Raw genomic sequence first — 18,819 nt, 5'->3', positions numbered from 1 at the left:
GAGAGAGACAGAGGAGAGAGGGGGGAGGGGAAGGGGGAAAGGGGGAAGAGAGAGAAGAGAGAGGGATGAGAGAGAGAGGAGAAAAACAGAGGGAAGATGGGGAAGAGAGAAGAGAGGGAAGAGAGAAGAGAGGGAAGAGAGAAAAGAGGGAAGAGAGAGAGGAGATAGAGGAGAGAAGAGGAAAAAAGAGAGAAGAGAAAGAGGAGAGAAGAGAAAAAAGAGAGAAGAGAAAGAGGAGAGAAGAGAGAGAAGGAAGAGAAGAGAGAGAGGGAAGAGAGAAAGGAGAGAGAGGAGAGAGGAAAGAAGAGAAAAAAGAGAGAAGAGGAAGAGGAGAGAAGAAAAAAAAGAGAGAAGAGAAAGAGGAGAGAAGAGACAGAGGAGAGAAGAGAAAAAAGAGAGAAGAGACAGAAGAGAGAAGAGAAAAAAGAGAGAAGAGAAAGAGGAGAGAAGAGAAAAAAAAGAGAAGAGAAAGAGGAGAGGAGAGAGAGAAGGAAGAGAAGAGAGAGAGAGGAGAGAGAGGGGGGAAAGAGAGAAAGGGAAGAGAAAGAGAGAAAGGGAAGAGAAAGAGAGAGAGGGAAGAGAGAGAGAGGGAAGAAAGAGGGGAGAGAGAGAGGGAAGAGAGAAGAGAGGGAAGAGAGAGAGAGGGAAGAAAGAGGGGAGAGAGAGAGGGAAGAGAGAGAGGGAAGAGCGAGAGAGGTATAAGAAAGAGGAAAGAGAGAAGTGAGAAGAGAAGGAAGAGAGAGACAGAGGAGGGGGGAGGGGGAGAGAGAGGGGGAAGAGAGAGAAGAGAGAGGGAGGAGAGAGGGGAGAAAAAGAGAGGGAAGACGGGGAAGAGAGGGAAGAGAGAAGAGAGGGAAGAGAGAAGAGAGGGAAGAGAGGAGAGAAGAGAAGGAAGAGAGAAGAGAAAGAGGAGAGAAGAGAAAAAAGAGAAGAGAGAGAGGAGAGAAGAGAATAAAGAGAGAAGAGAAAAAAGAGAGAAGAGAAAGAGGAGAGAAGAGAAAAAAGAGAGAAGAGGAAGAGGAGAGAAGGAAGAGAAGAGAGAGGGGGAAGAGAGAAAGGAGAGAGAGGAGAGAAGAGAAAAAAGAGAGAAGAGAAAGAGGAGAGAAGAGAAAAAAGAGAGAAGAGAAAGAGGAGAGAAGAGAGAGAAGGAAGAGAAGAGAGAGAGGGAAGAGAGAAAGGAGAGAGAGGGAAGAGAGAGAGAGAGGAGAGGAGAGAAAAAAGAGAGAAAAGAAAGAGGAGAGAAGAGAAAAAAGAGAGAAGAGAAAGAGGAGAGAAGAGAAAAAGAGAGAAGAGAAAGAGGAGAGAAGAGAAAAAAGAGAGAAGAGAAAGAGGAGAGAAGAGAAAAAAGAGAGAAGAGAGAGGAGAGAAGAGAAAAAAGAGAGAAGAGAAAAAAGAGAGAAGAGAAAGAGGAGAGAAGAGAAAAAAGAGAGAATAGAAAAAAGAGAGAAGAGAAAAAAGAGAGAAGAGAGAGAAGGAAGAGAAGAGAGAGAAGAGAGAGAGGGAAGAGAAAGAGAGAAAGGGAAGAGAAAGAGAGAAAGGGAAGAGAGAAGAGAGGGAAGAGAGAGAGAAAAGAGAGAGAGGGAGGAGAGAGAGAGAGGGGGGGAAGAGAGAGGGAGAGAGAGACAGAGGAGAGAGAGAGGGAAGAGAGAGAAGAGAGGGGAGAGAGAGAGGGAAGAGAGGGAGGGCCTTATACATCAGAGGCAAAATATGGGCAGCACAGTGGCTTAGTGGTTAGCCTTGCAGCACTGGGGTCCTTGGTTCAAATCCCGACCAGGACCCTATCTGCATGGAGTTTGCATGTTCTTCCTGTGCCTGCGTGGGTTTCCTCCGGGTACTCCGGTTTCCTCCAACACCCCAAAAAAGGGCAAACTTGCGTTGGTGGTGTAGTGGTAAGCATAGCTGTTTTCCAAGCAGCTGACCTGGGTTCGATTCCCAGCCAACGCATTGTCCAAGATGGCTGCTTCGCCTCCTTAGTATTGCCATGATAATGCTGATACTAATATTATTTATAGCAATGATAATAATAATTCCAACAATATCGACAACTATCATGATAATAATATTAATAATAGAAATATTATTTATAAAGATAATAATCCTAATAGTAATGGCAATAATAGTATTAGAAATGGAAATAATATATATATTTATTATTTGTAGGTGAGAAGCAAATACAATAAAATGAAGATTTCTCTGATCGCTGTGTCATTCAGAAACAGCTGATCATATGTCCAGGAAAAGGGCCAATCTGAGCAGCCTTTTACCATGTGATCAGCTGTGTCCAATCACAGCTGATCACAGTGTAAATCAGAAATGCTGGATATTGGCAGTCCTTTCCTCCCGCTCAAAGCACATGAGGAGAGGAGAGGAGAGGAGAGCTGGTAAGCAGCATTTCTCAGAGGGGACATCTACACTGATCATCAGAGCACTAATTATCAGTGTAGCGCCATCAGTGCCCATCAGTGTTTTCCCTTAGCCTTCCCTTGTAGTGGAAGGGCCGGCCTGACTGCATAGAAATTAAAATTGTCTCTCTCTTCCCTTTCTCTCTATCCTCTCTCTCTCTTCTATTTCTTCTCCCTCTCTCTTCTCTATCTATCTTCCCCCCCTCTTTCTTTTCTTTCTTCCCTCTCTCTCTCTCCCCCCCCCTCTCTCTTCCCTTCCTCTTCCTCTCTTCTCTCTCTCCCCCCTCTCTCTCTCCCCTCTCTATACTCTCCCCCCCCCCGTCTCTTCCCTCTCTATCCTCTCTCTCTCCCCTCTCTATCTATCCTTCCCCTCCTCTCTTCCCCCCCCCTTTTCTATTTCCTCTCTTTCATTTCCCTCTCTTTCTTTCCTCTCCCCTCTTTCGATCTCTTCCCCCCTCTCTCTTTCTCCTTCCCCTCTCTCTCTCCACTCCCCCACCTCTATCTCTTCCACCCCCCCCTCTCTTCTCTCTTCCTTTTTTCTCTCCTCTCTCTCTCTCTTCCCTCCCTCTCTCTTTCCTCTCTATCCCCCCCGAGAGAGAGAGAGAGAGAGAGAGAGAGAGAAGACAGAGAGAGAGCAGACAGAGAGAGAGAAGTAAGAGAGAGAGGGAAGTAAGAGAGAGAGGGAAAGAGAGAGGGGGAATGAGAGAGAGGGGGAATGAGAGAGAGGGGGAATGAGAGAGAGCGGAAAAGAGAGAGGGCGGGGAAGAGAGAGCGGGGAAGAGAGAGCGGGGGAGAGAGAGAGCGGGAAAGAGAGAGCGGGAAAGAGAGAGAGGGGGGACAGAGAGAGAGAGAGAGAGGGAAGAGAAAGTAAGGGAGAGAGAGAATCATATATACATCTGCACACTTATTGACTCTCTTGCTTTCTAATTGGGGGGGGGGGGGGGCGCACAAAACGTTTGTATTGCCTAGGGCAAAAAAAAAAAAAGATTTTAGCATGTGAGGAGGTGCAGCATAGTGCAGCTAGTAAATACACAGAGTTCCAGTAAAACTTGGTACTTGTATTAAACAGAATGCCAACGTTACAAACACCCAGTTGGAAGAATTTACCGCTGGGAAATTACAGTTCATTGTAGTCAGATGTGGCGGTAGAGAGGTGCTGACAGCGTCTGTCTCAGAGGATGAAGCATGGCCTGGCAGTCCAGTCCCAAAAGGGAAGCTCCTTTCCCTTCTAATCAGGAACCTCTCCCTACCAGTAGTTACTTTCCCTAACAAGCGGGGGTTTCTCTCCCTGTACTAGCCACACGCCAGAAGCACTCCAAAACCCAGGGGCAGAGACATAAAAAGACCCTACTGACCCAAGATGGCCGCCGAGGGTCACATGGACACAGCGTAGGCAACCAGAAAGCAGATCCATTGACTCAGGAAACCATAGAACATCATTTCTCATGGACTTCCTCTCCAAGCTGAGGTGGCACTCAATTTGAGCGCCACCTGCAATGGAGAAAACAAACCACACCTACCTACAAGCCTGTATACAAAAAATGTAAAAATTGCCTCAGTAGACAAATGGTTAAAGCAGTTATGTTCAAAGCCCAACCATTTCTTCTGCCAATTTTTCTATTTTTTTTACAAATCGGAGGCCCAGTAGCTTGGAAAACCAAAAATGAATCTCTGGCTGCAATACTCACCTCCATCCCCTGCAGTACCACTTCTCCCCCACAAGGTGTCCTCAATCTTCCTGGTTGAATGATGCCCAGCAAGACTGATGTGTAAAATTAGCAGGTGATCAGGGGCCTCTGACATGCAGCCAGCAGCAGCATAACATGGTCACCGGCGCTTTTTTTTTTTTTCCTTTTACAAATCGGAGACCCAGTAGTTTTGAATACCACTATAAGTCGCTGATGGCTGCCATTACTAATAAAAAAAAAAAAAAAATTCCAGTACATATACCGCCATTAGAAGACGCTATAACTTTCATGTAAACCAATTAATTTACACGTATTGGGATTTTTTTTTCAGCAAAGACATTGCTTTTTTTTTTTAATTGTCAGTCTTTTTTTGTTTATAGCGCAAAAAATAAAAAAACTGCACAGGTGATCAAATACCACCGAAAGAAAGCTCTATTTGTGGGAAAAGTGCAGCGTTGCATGACCGTGCAATTGTCAGATAAAGTAACGCAGCACCGTATCGCAAAAAAATACCTGGTCAGGAAGGGGGGTAAATCCTCAGGAGGGCAAGTGGTTAAAATGACCGGTGAATGCAACTGCAAACCTGTTGGGTTGTGTTGGTAATGTGTAACACTTGCTCTCAGCCAGCAGATGTCGCTATAGCTCTGATGGAGGACAATGTGAACTATGGGAAAAGCACAACATTCAGTGTTATTGGTGACAATTCTAGTTACCTCGACTGGCTTTCAATTTTAGAACCATTTCAGGACCGCGTGCCCACAAGTGTACTGCAAACGGGCGGCCCGTACAGGCACAGTCATAAACCTGTGCATCGCTGGCCTCTTCCAGGTACGCACCCCTGCCTGCTGACTCCGTGGGAGTTTCTCAACAGGTCCTAGCCAATGATTCATAGCCAGGACCTGTTGATCGGCTGTGTCCAATCACAGCCCAGAGCCCTGTGTTGGCAGTCAACACTGAGCTCTGTACAGAGGGAACAATCTCTCTGTTTCAGGGATAAGAAACAAAGAGATTTTTAGTACAAAGCAGCACATATTACACACATTAACACTTGTTAGGCACACATTTAACCCCTTGATTACTCAAGATGATAACCCCTTCCCAGCCAGTGTCATTAGTACAGTGACAGTATACAGCAGAGATCCGAATCTCCTTAGCGATATAACACATCACAATCCACCAGTATATGATCATCTTTAGCTTCACCAGTGCCTCATCAGTGCAGCCTCATCAGTTCCCCATCAGTGCAGCCCCATCAGTGCCCCATTAGTGCAGCCTCATCAGTGCCCCATAAGTGCTGCCTCATCAGTGCCCCAGCGGTGCAGCCTCATCACCGCACATCAGTAAAGAAAAATTACTTTTTTGAAGAAAAAGGGGTTGGGGGTTATTTTCAGTCTTTCCTTTGTGTATTTAGTAACAAATAAAAAATCAATTGGTGATTAAAATCGACTAAAAGAAAGCTCTATCTAAAAAAAAAAAGATAAAAATATCATTTGGGTGCGGTGTTGCATGACTGTGAAACTGTCGTTTACCCTCGCTTCACATCTGTATGTGTGTGGTGCCGTTGCGGGACCCACACGAATACCTGCAGCCGCACCACCCACACAGAGGAATGCGGGACCCGCAGGCAGGTGCCATTATTTCTAATGGCACACCGCCCGCACTGGAAATGGCAACCGTACTGGGAACCTCAGTTCCTGTGTGGAGTACAGGAGTCCATACAAATGCATAGGCTCTCCTGCCCATGCAAATCACAGCCTGCATGACTGCACAGATGTGAACCAGGGCTTAAAGTGTGACAGCGCTGAAAGCTGAAAATTGGCCTGGACAGGAAGGGGGCGAAAGTAACCAGTAGGCAAGGGGTTAAAAAAAAATGACTCCTAACTTTTTTAGCTGGCTCTTAGATGCAAAGCAAATTTGTCATGCCCTCCTCTATCTACAAAACGGCTTTGGTGCAAAACCATGGTGCCCTTATAATGCAGATCAGTGCTAACTGGACTGCTGAGGACCACCCAACCCAGAGACAAGGCATAGAAGACCCCGCACATCATGTGACCGGCCTAAAAACATCTAAAAAGAATAAGCAATAAAATGCTTAGAATAATAATAAAATGCCTAAAACACTGCTGGGGAAGGGGGCAGAGACCAGAGTGGGGCTGTAAGCTAACACTTTAATTGCTCGTCTTAACCTGCCCCGGAACACTAACTTTAACAGCTGGATTTACTGTCTCAGATGTTCAACTTTTTGATATTGAGTCTAACGCTGGCCATACATTGTACAATTTTCTTTCAAAACTTTATAATATATAAGGGCAAACCAGGTCTAAAAGACCCTGCATGTCTCCCTTGTACTACACTGAATGTAATGCAGTGCACATCGCACCGGGACCCGGAAGTGACGTCACATCACTTCCGAATCAGTAGAAGAAGGGGAGGGCAGCAGATGTGTCCGTACTCCTCCTACCTCCCCTATACCACATCCCGTGGCACCCGCTGAACCAGTCTCGGGCCCGCAGATGGGCAAGCGGAGCCCGGGACATATAGCGGGGGCAGGGGAGAGGCTGGCACTGTAGGCTGTATGGAAGCTATCGGCAGCAGCGCTGCTGTCTGATTACTTCCACCTGACAGGTGAGCCCTGCTGCTTGCCCACAGCAGGGCTAAGGGGGAAAAAAAAAAAAAAACTACCTGCCTGGCACCTGGAACTACATGTCCCGGGTGTTGGGCGATAGGAAATGGACATCCCTGAGCTGGATCTTGGGAGGTTTTATGCAAATATCAAAATTCCTTGATGGGTGGAGTTTATTTATAAAAAAATAATACACACACACACATATATATATACACACACACACATACATATATATATACACACACACATTTTTTTCCCAGCAAAATCATGTCTCGCTTATACAAAGTCCAATTAGAGCAACAAATAAAAGTTGTAAAGGCTCTTTCTAGCGGCGTCATCTGATCCGTTACACAGGGAATCCATGAACCCATCCCCCGCTGAATTGGAGCAGAACAGGACTGAGGTCACTTTTTGAGGACCCATATTGGATCTATGGTTGGCAGACTTGTGTCTGTATACATCAGGCTACCTCTCATCCATCATGTACATGAAACCTGCTTAACGGGCAACATATTTTTTTTTTTTAAACTGTGCCCGTGTCCTTATTAACCACTTGCCCTCCAGAGGATTTACCCCCCTTCCTGACCAGACCATTTTTGGCATTACAGCGCTGCGTTACTTTAACTGACAATTGCGCAGTCATGCAACACTGCGTCCAAATGAAATTTACGTCCTTTTTTACCCACAAAGCTTTCTTTCGGTGGTATTTGATCACCTGTGCGTTTTTTCTTACGCTGACAATTTTGAGAAAAAAAACAATATTTTTGACTTTTTGCTATTAAACATGTCCAGTAAAAAAATTTAAAAGATCAAATTTCCTCATAAATTTAGGCCAAAATGTATTCGGCTCCATGTCTTTGCTAAAGAAAACATCCCAATACGTGTAATTTAATTGGTTTACTTGAAAGTTATAGAGTTTACAAATAGCAGTATATATACACTGGGATTTTTTATTTTTACTAATAATGGCAGCAATCAGCGACTTATAGCGGGACAGCGGCAGGCATTCTGACACTGGGGGGGAGGGACTGACTAACTGTCACTGATATCCCCAGTGACAACAATACAGTGATCAGTGCTAAAAAACAGCACTGACACTGTACTAATGGCACTGGGCAGGAAGGTGTTAACATGAGGAGCGATCAAAGGGTTTACTGTGTGCAGGGAGTGTTTTACTAGGGGGCGGTGCCCAGAGCAGTGTGCCCGAGCTGACAGGGAGGAGAACTGTTAGTGATTTTGCGCACCCGTGCCGCCCTGTAGTAGTATCTCTCCTATGGGGCGGTCGGAAGCGGATGAAGGCTAAGTTCACCTTTCGTAACATATTACACCCATATTCGGGGAGTAACATGTTGTGTTCAGACCGCCCCCCCATCCCCACTTTGACAGCTAGTGGGGGATCTTCTCTCCCCTCGTTAGCTGTCAAATTTGAAAACAATGTGGCCGTGTGGGGCTCACACGACTGTCAGCTTGTAGTCCTCAATGAACTACCACGGTGCTGTGAAGTCAGCGTCACTTACCGTCATCGCTGTTCTATGTCACTATCAGGGTGTCGGCCTTCTCCGGTGACAGTTCGTCATGTTCCCGCACTTTGTACGACTTTACACGTTGCACCTGTATAAGGCCTAAAAAGAATGAATGGAGAAATATTAGAAGTCATGTGTAAGGTGGAGCCTTTAAAGCGGAAATAAACTTACAAAGATTTGTTCAGCTTTAACACTCCCCCCCCCCCATCAGCAAGCGGAATTGTGTTATGTTATTTTTTTTTTTCGCTCTATGGCTCTCACCAGCCATGATCTGCTTGCATTGCATAAAGAAGCACATAGACCCAGTGATGACATAATAAGAAGAAGATATGTAAGATTCTTTTAGTTCCAATAGCATGTTGATGAGCAGGGAAAGGAGGAACCAGGTAAGGCAAAATATAGCAGATTAAACTTCAGCTTTAAGGAATACAGTGGAGTCCTCTCTTCACCCCCCCCACAAATAAACAATGGAAGATCTGTCAAGGTCCATCTCTGCTCTCCTCTCCAATCATCACACTATGTGACATGTCACATGACAGCCAGGAGGCCATTGGCAAAGCACCACACAAGCTCATGCATGCGCAGCAGGGAGCAGGCTTCCTGTTTCCCATATCCAAGATGGCAGCGCCTCTCCCTTCCCAGACAGACTACATAGATGGGGATGAGAGACTGTAGCACTATAGCGGCTGCATGTGGGAGGAGGAAGTGTAACATTCCAATACCGCCACAGACCTCCTCCATGTAGCCAACAGAGCACTACAGATCCCTGGCCAACTCCATGCAGACATGTAAAGCGGACATCAGAAAAGGAAGTATTGAGATACAGGAAGGAGTGCAGAGCTCCGAGCAAATAAGAACAGATACGGGGAATGTGGAGGTCACAGGAGAAGTGGGACTGTGCAGAGACCATACATGCCGAATAAGAACAGACACTGAGAATTACACCCGGCATACAGGACACTGATCCGTCATGGACATGTGTTGTATTGAGGAGGTTCATTCATTTATTGGACTGACTACACAACAAAACCCTTGGCTTGGTGTTGTCAGCCTGAAGCAGGAAGTGCTGTTATTGGCAGGATCTCCAGATTCACAAAATCAAACAAAATCCTGGAGAAACCTGTACACAGTACGGCCCCATGACAAACATACTACATGAGATTTTGGGTTCACATCTACTTTACCCGCTGTGTGTATATAGTGCAGATCACTTTTCAGAGGGTGTTTGGTAGGCAGTGGGGAGGAGATACTACTAACCCAATGGCACACTGTGTTGCACAGTGACAGGGTGGCTCCATATCAATTCATTATTGCTGTGGCTGTAAAGCAAAGTATCAGGCCATGGCGGATGTACAGCACTGGGCAGCTGCATCTCTTTGTACACGTGAGTGGTCAGGGGGCAGAAGATGGTTTTACCGCCCTCCATCCGCCTATGAGAACGAACACTAAGGCCTTGTTTACAATTGCAGTTTGGGGTGGTAAAAACTAGAGGCTGAGCCATACTTTTACTGGCTCCCAATTGCCCCCAACTCACTTCCCGAGATGCAAAAGAAGCCGTATGGGGTATACACATGTGCAGCAAAAATGATCCCCATCATGTTTGACAGAGGGAAGAGGGGGATCTGAGGAGGGGAGAGGAGGTCTGGTGGGGGTGGGGGGGGGGGTCTAAGGAGGCGAGATCTGGTGGGGCTGAACAGGATATGGGGGGGGGGGGGCAGAGGAAAACGGGAGATATGGGGGCTGAAGAATAGAGATGGTGTTCTGTGGAGGAGGGGGGGGTCAGCAGAACTCTGGGGGGCTGGGTTGTCCCCACCTTCCCCCATGTACTCACTGATAACACCCCTGTCCTCTGCAGGCAGCTTCAGTTTCTCCTCTGTCATCTGACAGTTGACAATGGGAAAAAGATACAGGAAGAAGGGCGTCTGCCCTCACTCCACAGCACAGGCTCTCTATCTCCCCCTGCTGGCTGGAGGGATGACAACGCCAAATCTTCTGTTCAGCTGTAATCAGTCCTGTCAGTGAGGAGGCCCCAACCTCTACATCAGCAGAGCCCTCCATAAACATGGCGCCCGCCTGGCCCCTGGTGTACAACATACAGTATATACCCCATAACCCCAATGTACATCATATATAGTCACAGAGATAACAACCCATTACTAGGAAACCTACCTTTACACTTCCATGGAGAGCCCATAGCAACCGCTCATTGTCCATAGCAACAGGGTGCCACACACAGTGTAATATATATAAACACATACAAACAACATTGCCCCAGTGATGAATATACTGTATATATAAGTCCACAGCGTAATATATATATAAATAAATAAAACATGGTGAAGCGCTAACAATCAGATTAATAAGCAAACAATATATATATAAAAAGGTGAGGTGAACATATAAGTGCTGCTGAAATCAGATCAATCAAAAAGTGACAAAACGTGCAACAGGTGAATCCTGTGGAAAAAAAACATGGACCCGTTTTCCAAATGGAAAACCGAAGAGCAAGCCAACCTCCCCCTGTCCACATAGGGGACTAATAATAAATGTATATATATAGGTGACCCCTCAAAGGAAAAAACACAACAACTGTGCAATAAAACCGTGAAAGACTCTCCCTTCTATAGGTGTAAACATATGCACAAACACTAAATGTCCAGACAGCACCGTAGGTCGACATACAGCTGCACATATAAAATATTAAAGTCCCAAATTGCACAAAAAAACTCCAAACAAACACGTAGGTGCTCGTGATAGGTGATCTCCAAGCTGGGTGATAGGAATCCTTAATGGCTGTAATGCCCCCTCACCTTCAAGAAGTGACCACAAGGGCCAGCTACCCTTAAAACTCCCACCACGAGGACACGTCCAGATCAAGATGTTGCACAGGATGCTGGTTCACACTCCCCACAGAGCCACACGGTCAAAGAGATAAAACAGAGCATTCTCCATAGTGTAACATGTTTATTATTAAATATAAAATCAATTAAAATGCCCACTCACATGTCATGGTACAGAAAAAAACGCCTTGCCACCACTATATATATATATATATATATACACACATAAAAACAACATTGCCCCAGTGATGAATATACTGTATATAAGTCCACAGCGTAATATATATATATATATATATATATAATACAATACACAGTCTATATATACACACACATAAGAACAACATTGCCCTGGTGTTGAAAAAAAAAATACTAATAATAAAGATAATAATAAAAATAAAATAATAATAATAATATATATCTCCATAGTAACAGTGCTGAGTTGTTATTGTACAATATATACAGTTACATAGACATCAACCCATTACTAGAAAGCCACCTCTACACATCCCATAATAACAATGCACACCCCATAGCAACCATTGACAGTCCTTAGATCCAGTGTGAATCCAATCATGTATCATACAGAAGTATACACACACATATGGAGAACATTGGCCCGGTGCTGAATATATATGAAGTTACAGAGACACCGACCCAATACTAGAAACCCACCATGGAGAGCCCATAGCAACCGCTCCCAGCTCCTAGCAACAACACAAGTCATTCCCATAGTACACAGCAGACTGAATGTACAATACATATATAGGAGAATCATATCCCCCACAGAGACATCCATAGACACAATGACATCGAAATCCCCTTCTTTGTGGGGAATGTGATGTTTATAAAAATAAATACAGAATTATCAATCACTATAGGATTTTGTTTTATTTTTGTCTGTAAATTGCATAAAAATCATTTAGAAAAATCCTATGACAATATCACCACAAGAAATCGTTTTGTTATCTTATATAATACCGAAATGATGACCAAATCAATAGGCTGATGTCAGTTCAGTGTGAGGCTTTCTCCTGTCCATCAGGGATCACAGGCAGTTGGCAGACCTGAGCAAACGATCCAGAGCAACCGATCAACCAATCAGCACTCTCCTAGACAGTTCAAATCCTTGCTGTGGAAAAGTGTGCGGCTAGCCAGCCTGGCCAGGTGATGACATCACAGTGCAAATCTACTGAGCATGCCCAGAAAGGTGATGACATCACAGTGCACAGGGGAGTAAACAATTGATTGAACTGGTCAGTCAGTCTATAGACTACGGAGGAAGGAGGAGGTTGTGCGTCTTGTGTGTCCAGAGAGAACTTCATATTTTTGAAAATGAATCCCATGATGAACCGCATGATAAACCGCATGGTTACCAGGAATACGTTTGTTTCTCCATTTATCATCAGAGAGGAACCTACAGAGACCAGAGACGAACCTACAGAGAACAGAGACGAACCTACAGATAACAGACAGGATATGGAAATTAGGCCCGACCCCAGCAGAGATTCTGCCCAGCCTGCCCATCAGAATCCCACCCCTGAGGGCAAGCGTTGGCCATTTATTGGCCGGGTTGGGGCTTTTTTCCGACGTCTGTTCCATCATAAAAAGAAGAAGAGAGCAGATAGGGATCCAGAAGGTAAGATTTATGATCGCTACAACATACAAGCTGGCTGATCCATTTTATTTTTGTTACATTGTATCTTCCTATTAATGAAAAGTAGATTACAGACCACACCCCTAATTATAGTCCCCTATTCCTATTGGTGGCCAGTGGCTTATATTACACCCAATCACTGATCACTGACTATACTCTGCAAGTTATTCCATTTATCAGAGACAAAGGCTGGAGTTTATGGGGCCGAGGCATTGTACCCAACTCCCCAGCGCTCCCATCTTCTCCAGGGCACCACAAGTATCAGACACCCTATAACCCATCAGTCCAGGGCTGGTGATCTCTTCTATCTGACCTCCCCCACCTGGTGTCATTTAATGGGTTGTGCTTGGCAATGGCACCATCTGCCAAATGCAACTATAAATTTTTCCTGCCAGATAGCCATGTTAACTTGCAGCTTGGTAGTTGGGAGGGGGGATCGTGGCTCAATTGCCGATTTTTACCAACCCCCATGCCACCTGTATAAATGAGGCATATCTGTCTAAAAAATATATAACATTAATTTGTGCTAAGTGCTGCATGGCGGAGTGATTGTCAGTCAAACTGGAGATTTTCCGGCTCATACTCAAGCGGTTAAAGTGCATCTAAAGCCCAAATGTATTTTGTAGGTTAAGAAAGCATGTTGAGGGGTTAGAAGCCCTGTCGTATCTTTATTGCATACCCCTGTATGTGTCCTGGAGGCCATTACCCCAGATATAGAAAGTGAGGTGTCATCCAAACTAGCAGAAGTGTTACAATTACTCTGTTCCATAAGAAAGGGGGGGGGGTGCAGGTGCCAGAGCTGAGACCACACCTTCCAGCAGCAACCAATCACAGCCTTCCTATACATTTAAAACCTGCACAGGGGAAGTGACAGTTGGAAGTACATCTGCCTTTCAAATAGCTTGTTTTGCATTCACATTATAGAAGAAAAATCCAAAATCTAGCTGTGTAAAGTCACATTACAAACATGAGTTTTTCAGCTTTTTTAAGCGTTTTTGCATTAGCGGCGTTTTCCCGTGTTAGTTTTATTTAGCTTTGTTTAGCAAAAAAAAAATTTTTTTTTGGAAAAGAAGGTCCAAAAATGCAGATTTTGCGGCATTTTACAGCGTTTTTCACTGTTAGAGCGTTTTTACAGCTGAAAAACTCTTCTAGAAACCCGCTAGTTTTGAGGGTTTTTTCCAGCCAAAAATCATCGCTGCTAAAAAAAAACGTTGATTCCAGTCTATGTGTGTATGGACACATAGGATAACATGCTGGGGGGTTTATTGGCTGTAGAAAAAAAATGTCAAATTCCAAACACAGCCGCTGTAAAAACGCTAAGTGTGCATGAGGGCTTACTCTGTTCTATGGGGGGGGGGGGGGTGCAGGTGCCAGAACTGAGACCACACCTTCCAGCAGCAACCAATCACAGCCTTACTATACATTTAAAACCTGCACAGGGGAAGTGACAGTTGGAAGTACATTTACCTTTCAAATAGCTTGTTTTGCATTCACGTTATAAGAAAAAAAAAATCCACAATCTGTATACTGTAAGCTGCTGTAGCACTTCTTTTCATTACATTCACAGCATCCTCTGCATACCGGCTGAAATTCCAAATCAGGCTCTTGGAGAGGATGCCCGCACTGACTGTTAGAACGAGGGAAAGGTGGCACAGAAGGGTTTATTAACAGCATCCCATCTTCTGCCTTTCCTAGTTGAAGCTCTGACAGTGTCGTATTACATGTAGCATTGTTGGATTGGGCAGATTTAGTAGTATTTGGAGCCAAAATATATTTGTTTTCATTACAAAAGAGCAGTTATGGGTTAGAAGCCGTCAAAATATTATTTCTGGGGATTTCATCCATATATATTTTTTTTGTATTTGTTACCAGAACTAGGGATCAGGGTAGGTCTTTAACAGCCAGTATACTGATCGGTCGGACACAGTGGGTAAAAGATCTCACCAACCCAGAGGTGCGTTCTGGGAGGACATCCTATGACGTCCACCCGGAATGGTGAAAGTCTCACCTGGCCGTCAGCTGACAATCGGCCAGGTGGGACTTTCACCATTCAGTATTAAATTCATATGATGTCCTTCTGGAACGCGACCTGTGCGCGCCGCCACAGTCCACACTGCAGTGAGATTTGTTGCCCTCTGTATCTGGCCCATCAATGTACCAGCCACTGCCAGTTTCATATGATTGCTGTGACCAATCACATCAGATCACATTACAATTGTATACAATGGATGGCGTTCATTCATGCCATCCATTGTATACTATTGTGATTGGTCATGGTACATACAGGGTCAATCATGGCCCATCTGTATCATGTAATTAGCTGTGGCCAATCACAGATAACCATAATAGTAGACACTGAATGAATCAATTTCATTCAGTAATTATGGTTGCTTTTACCTGTGTAATTCACTGGTATAAGCAATCATAATGTGCAAGAAAAAAAAACCTGATCATTTCCCCAGAGTAGAACAATGTTATAACTGCACAAGATGGGAATTTCTTATCACTTTGGAGGGATTTCCTTTCACTTCCTGTTGCATGGCCAGGACAGGAAGAGAAGGGGAATTTCCTCAGCGGGACACAGATGGCAAAAGATAGCCTGATATTGGTTTTAACTTTTCCCTACTCTACTTTTGGAGTATACATACACCTTGCAAAAAAAAAAAATAATAGAAATTGATTTTTAAAAAGGCAACTGGACATTTGAGCTTTAATTCTGCTCAGCCAGTCTTGTGATATATTTGGTTAGTTCTGTACTAGTTGATAGTCTAGGAAAACAAATCCATGAATAGAAGCTAATCTATTTTTTATTTCTACAGAAATTAATGTGATCCCTTCTGCTATCACTGATGACAATGTGACCGTCTCAGAAATGGAGATGGAGACTACCAGAGGCACAAACATTGCCCACCAACAGACCGCAGAGGAGCTGGTGTTCAACCCATCTGCAGAGACTGTGGCTGCACCAATGGATGGGCTAGAAATCAGCATCCCTACAGAGACTGTGTCCATCCCGGCAGATGAGACTGAATCCACAACCACTACAGAGAGGGATCCCAGCTCAGACACTACCTATGTACCAGCAGGTGAACGGGTCTTCCCCAGGGCTGCACAGATTGTGGCTAAGCTAATATATACCATATATATGGGTGTCCATACAGGGGCTGTGATCATCCCAGGAAGTGGGATTGACATCACCACTACTACGGACAATGAGTCAGACCGAAGAAGCGAGATCCAATCCACCAACGCAAAAGACATTGTGGAGACTGTGCCCATCCCGCCAGATGGGACTGAATCCACAACCACAACAACGAGGGAATCCTGCTCAGATGGTACCTATGTACCAGATACGGTGATTGAGATCCCTTCGTCTACAAGCAAGGAAACTGACTCAGAAGACACAACCCAATACACCGAACCTGCACACATTGTGGAGACTGAGCTAAAAAATAGGATAGAGATCAGCATCCCTACAGAGACTGAATCTATCCCAGAAAGCAGGATTGAGATCAGTGCTACTATGGACCATGAGTTGGACCAAAGAAGTGAGATCCAATCCACCAATGCCAAAGATGTTGTGGAGACTGTGCCCATCCCCCCAGATGGGACTGAATCCACAACCACTACAGAGAGGGATCCAAGCTCAGACAGTACCTATGGTTCTGCAGATCAACAGTTTAGCACACCTGTAGAGACTGTGGTTGAGCTAAAAGATACCGAAGAGGCCGAAGAGAGAGAGGAAGAAAATGAAGAGCAAGACAGAGAGAAAGAAGAAACTACTTCAAAACGTAAGGATTGTAAATAATATGAACAATGTAAGTTAGCTGAACAAGATCCATTATTTAGAGATGTTTCATATTGGCGGGAACTTATTACACATCTAAATAGATGACACAGGACCCCAAAGGAAATTTTTGATGGAGGCTCCTCCCCCCAGCCCCCCACTAGGGGCTGAAAAGCAGTTAATATAGCAAATCCCTAATTATAGCCTTTATTGCCAGTGGGGACTTATAATATACTGTCTTAATGGTCACCATATATGGTATCTACTATAACCCAGCACTGCTGATGGGTGTCTGGTATCCCCTAATATGAGTCCCTTCTAACTAAGGTGACTCTTTTCTATTGCAATAAAGTTACTTTGGTATCAGAAAAAAAATTCCTTTGAAGGATAAGCTAACTTTTAAAGAACTTGTCCACTAATAAATCACCCCGGCCCCTTGAGTGCAGCTCTTGTACTGAATACTGTTCTGCCGGATACGTCTCACCGATAGGAATAATTGGGTAGTATGTAGTCACTTCACAACAGACACTCGTTCAGTTAACTTTATATTGTATACTTGGAAAAACTCAAGAAATATCATTGAAAAAAACGTAGGTGGAGATAAACTAACCCCCTTTTTTTTCCTCTTTAGAAGTCAGCCAGATCCTGCCTGATGTCCCTTTGACAGTAGAAAGCTTCAAATATCATAAACTTATTGGAGAGGGAGCGTTTGGAAAAGTAAGTGATCAGATTCACAAATGTTTTTATTCATACCCATATAATAGATAGGGATCCTGTATAGAAGGGAGGCGTGATAACTCAAGGCTGGATTCACACAGTTGTAGTGTTTTACCACCAGTTATAGTTATGCCATGAAGTGCATCATGTTGAGGCAGCCCATTCATGTAAATAGGCAGCCTAATTCTCCAAGATTCCCCATAATAGGTGCATTAGTAGGGTGTGTTGGGTGCCATTAAAGTAGAACTCCAGCTTAAATCTCAGTACCCTTAATAATGTCCCCTCGCCCCTCCTAACACCTATGCTGACTAAGCTGTGTAAGAAAGAAGTATATACTTACCTATTTGCAGCCCGCTCTGGTCCCATCATGTGGGGAGAGGATAGAGCAATCAACAAAGACTGGTAAACCCTGGAGCAGTGATGTCACCTATTGGCACCAAAGTCCCAGCCATTGTCAATGCCCCCTCCTTTCCCCTGCAGCCACTACTGGCTGACTCAGAGGAGTCGGATCACATGACCGGACCAGAATGGGCTGAAAAAAAGGGAAGCATACGCATCTTTTCTACACAGGATAAACAGCATAGGTGTTAGGAGGGGGAGGGAGCATTATAAAGCCAGTTAGGGTTAAGCTGGAGTTCTACATTAAGAATGAACTGCGGCTCACAAATGCATATAACGTGTTTTTGCACATGGAATTTGCCTCAGCGCAACAGTGTGCAACAGAGTTCAAGCAAATAGCTGAAAAGCAGCTTCTTTGTGAAGAGAAAGTATCTTTTTTAAAGACTGGGTCACACTGTATTTGCATTTGGGCATTGCAGTGCCATTCATTCTAAATGGCACCTCAATGCATGTGAGCTCCAGCACATCACAGCTCACGGTACGGCGCTACCTCTGTGTTACCAAATATAATGCATGCACCATTTCCGGTTGCACATGGTGCATTATGCAGCCCATTAAAAAGAAAGGCTGACTTAAAGTAGTTGTAATTGCAAGCTAGTCAGAATTCAAATTTAAATAGGTGAATAGGTACTGCACATATGTATTTGTAAAAAAAAAAATATTATACCTTTTCCGCTGGTCTAATCTGCAGGTCATGTGATCGTTCTTCCTTGCTGAGCACATCACGGACCTGCGGGTGGGCGCATCTGCCTAAGATTACATGTCACTGTTAAAGGAGGAGGGATAGGTGGGGGTCGGGGGTGGTCCTGACTGCATTGACCATTGAAGATATAGGCAAGATGTGCGCTTGCACGGCTTACTTGTATCTCAGTACGTAGTGACAGAGGATGCAAACTGACCACGCTAACACAGATGCTTAGCGTGGTCAGTTTACAACCATTACGTGGGGAACTGGCAATATCACCCAGGTAATTCAGAGGAATGCGATATTGAAATCGTGCTACTTTACTTGAAGTAGAGTGATTTCGAAGCTGCAGACCTGATGCAATTTCACATGCGGCTTGCCTGACATCTGTGCCACTTCATGGAAGACTTGCCATGCAATGTGGAACTGTCAAATCACAGGACAAGTTGCACTGTTTTAAATGGGGCTTACAATAACAAGTAAGATCTTTATGTA

The 18,819-nt window shown here is 44.5% G+C and overlaps 1 long non-coding RNA gene across 2 annotated transcripts in view; it reads right to left on the bottom strand.

Moving 5' to 3' along the window:
* The window catches only part of LOC149433820 (uncharacterized), an 83,270-nt gene that overhangs the window by 47,333 nt on the left and 17,118 nt on the right, over positions 1-18,819 (bottom strand). Inside the window, exons 3-4 of one of the 2 annotated variants that reach the window (XR_016308844.1) lie at positions 8,234-8,338; positions 4,604-4,754 (exon numbers count right to left, since the gene is read on the bottom strand). This is a non-coding gene — a long non-coding RNA (uncharacterized LOC149433820). The remainder of the gene's footprint in view (positions 1-4,603; positions 4,755-8,233; positions 8,339-18,819) is intronic. The other variant, XR_016308845.1, reaches the window with a different exon arrangement.

Source organism: Staurois parvus, unplaced genomic scaffold, assembly GCF_062004578.1.
Source record: "Staurois parvus isolate SC_StPar_1 unplaced genomic scaffold, SC_StPar_1.0 ptg001915l, whole genome shotgun sequence".
NCBI lineage: Eukaryota > Metazoa > Chordata > Amphibia > Anura > Ranidae > Staurois > Staurois parvus.
Note: the sequence above shows the minus strand (reverse complement) of the source record. Positions and strands in the feature narration are given on the sequence as shown.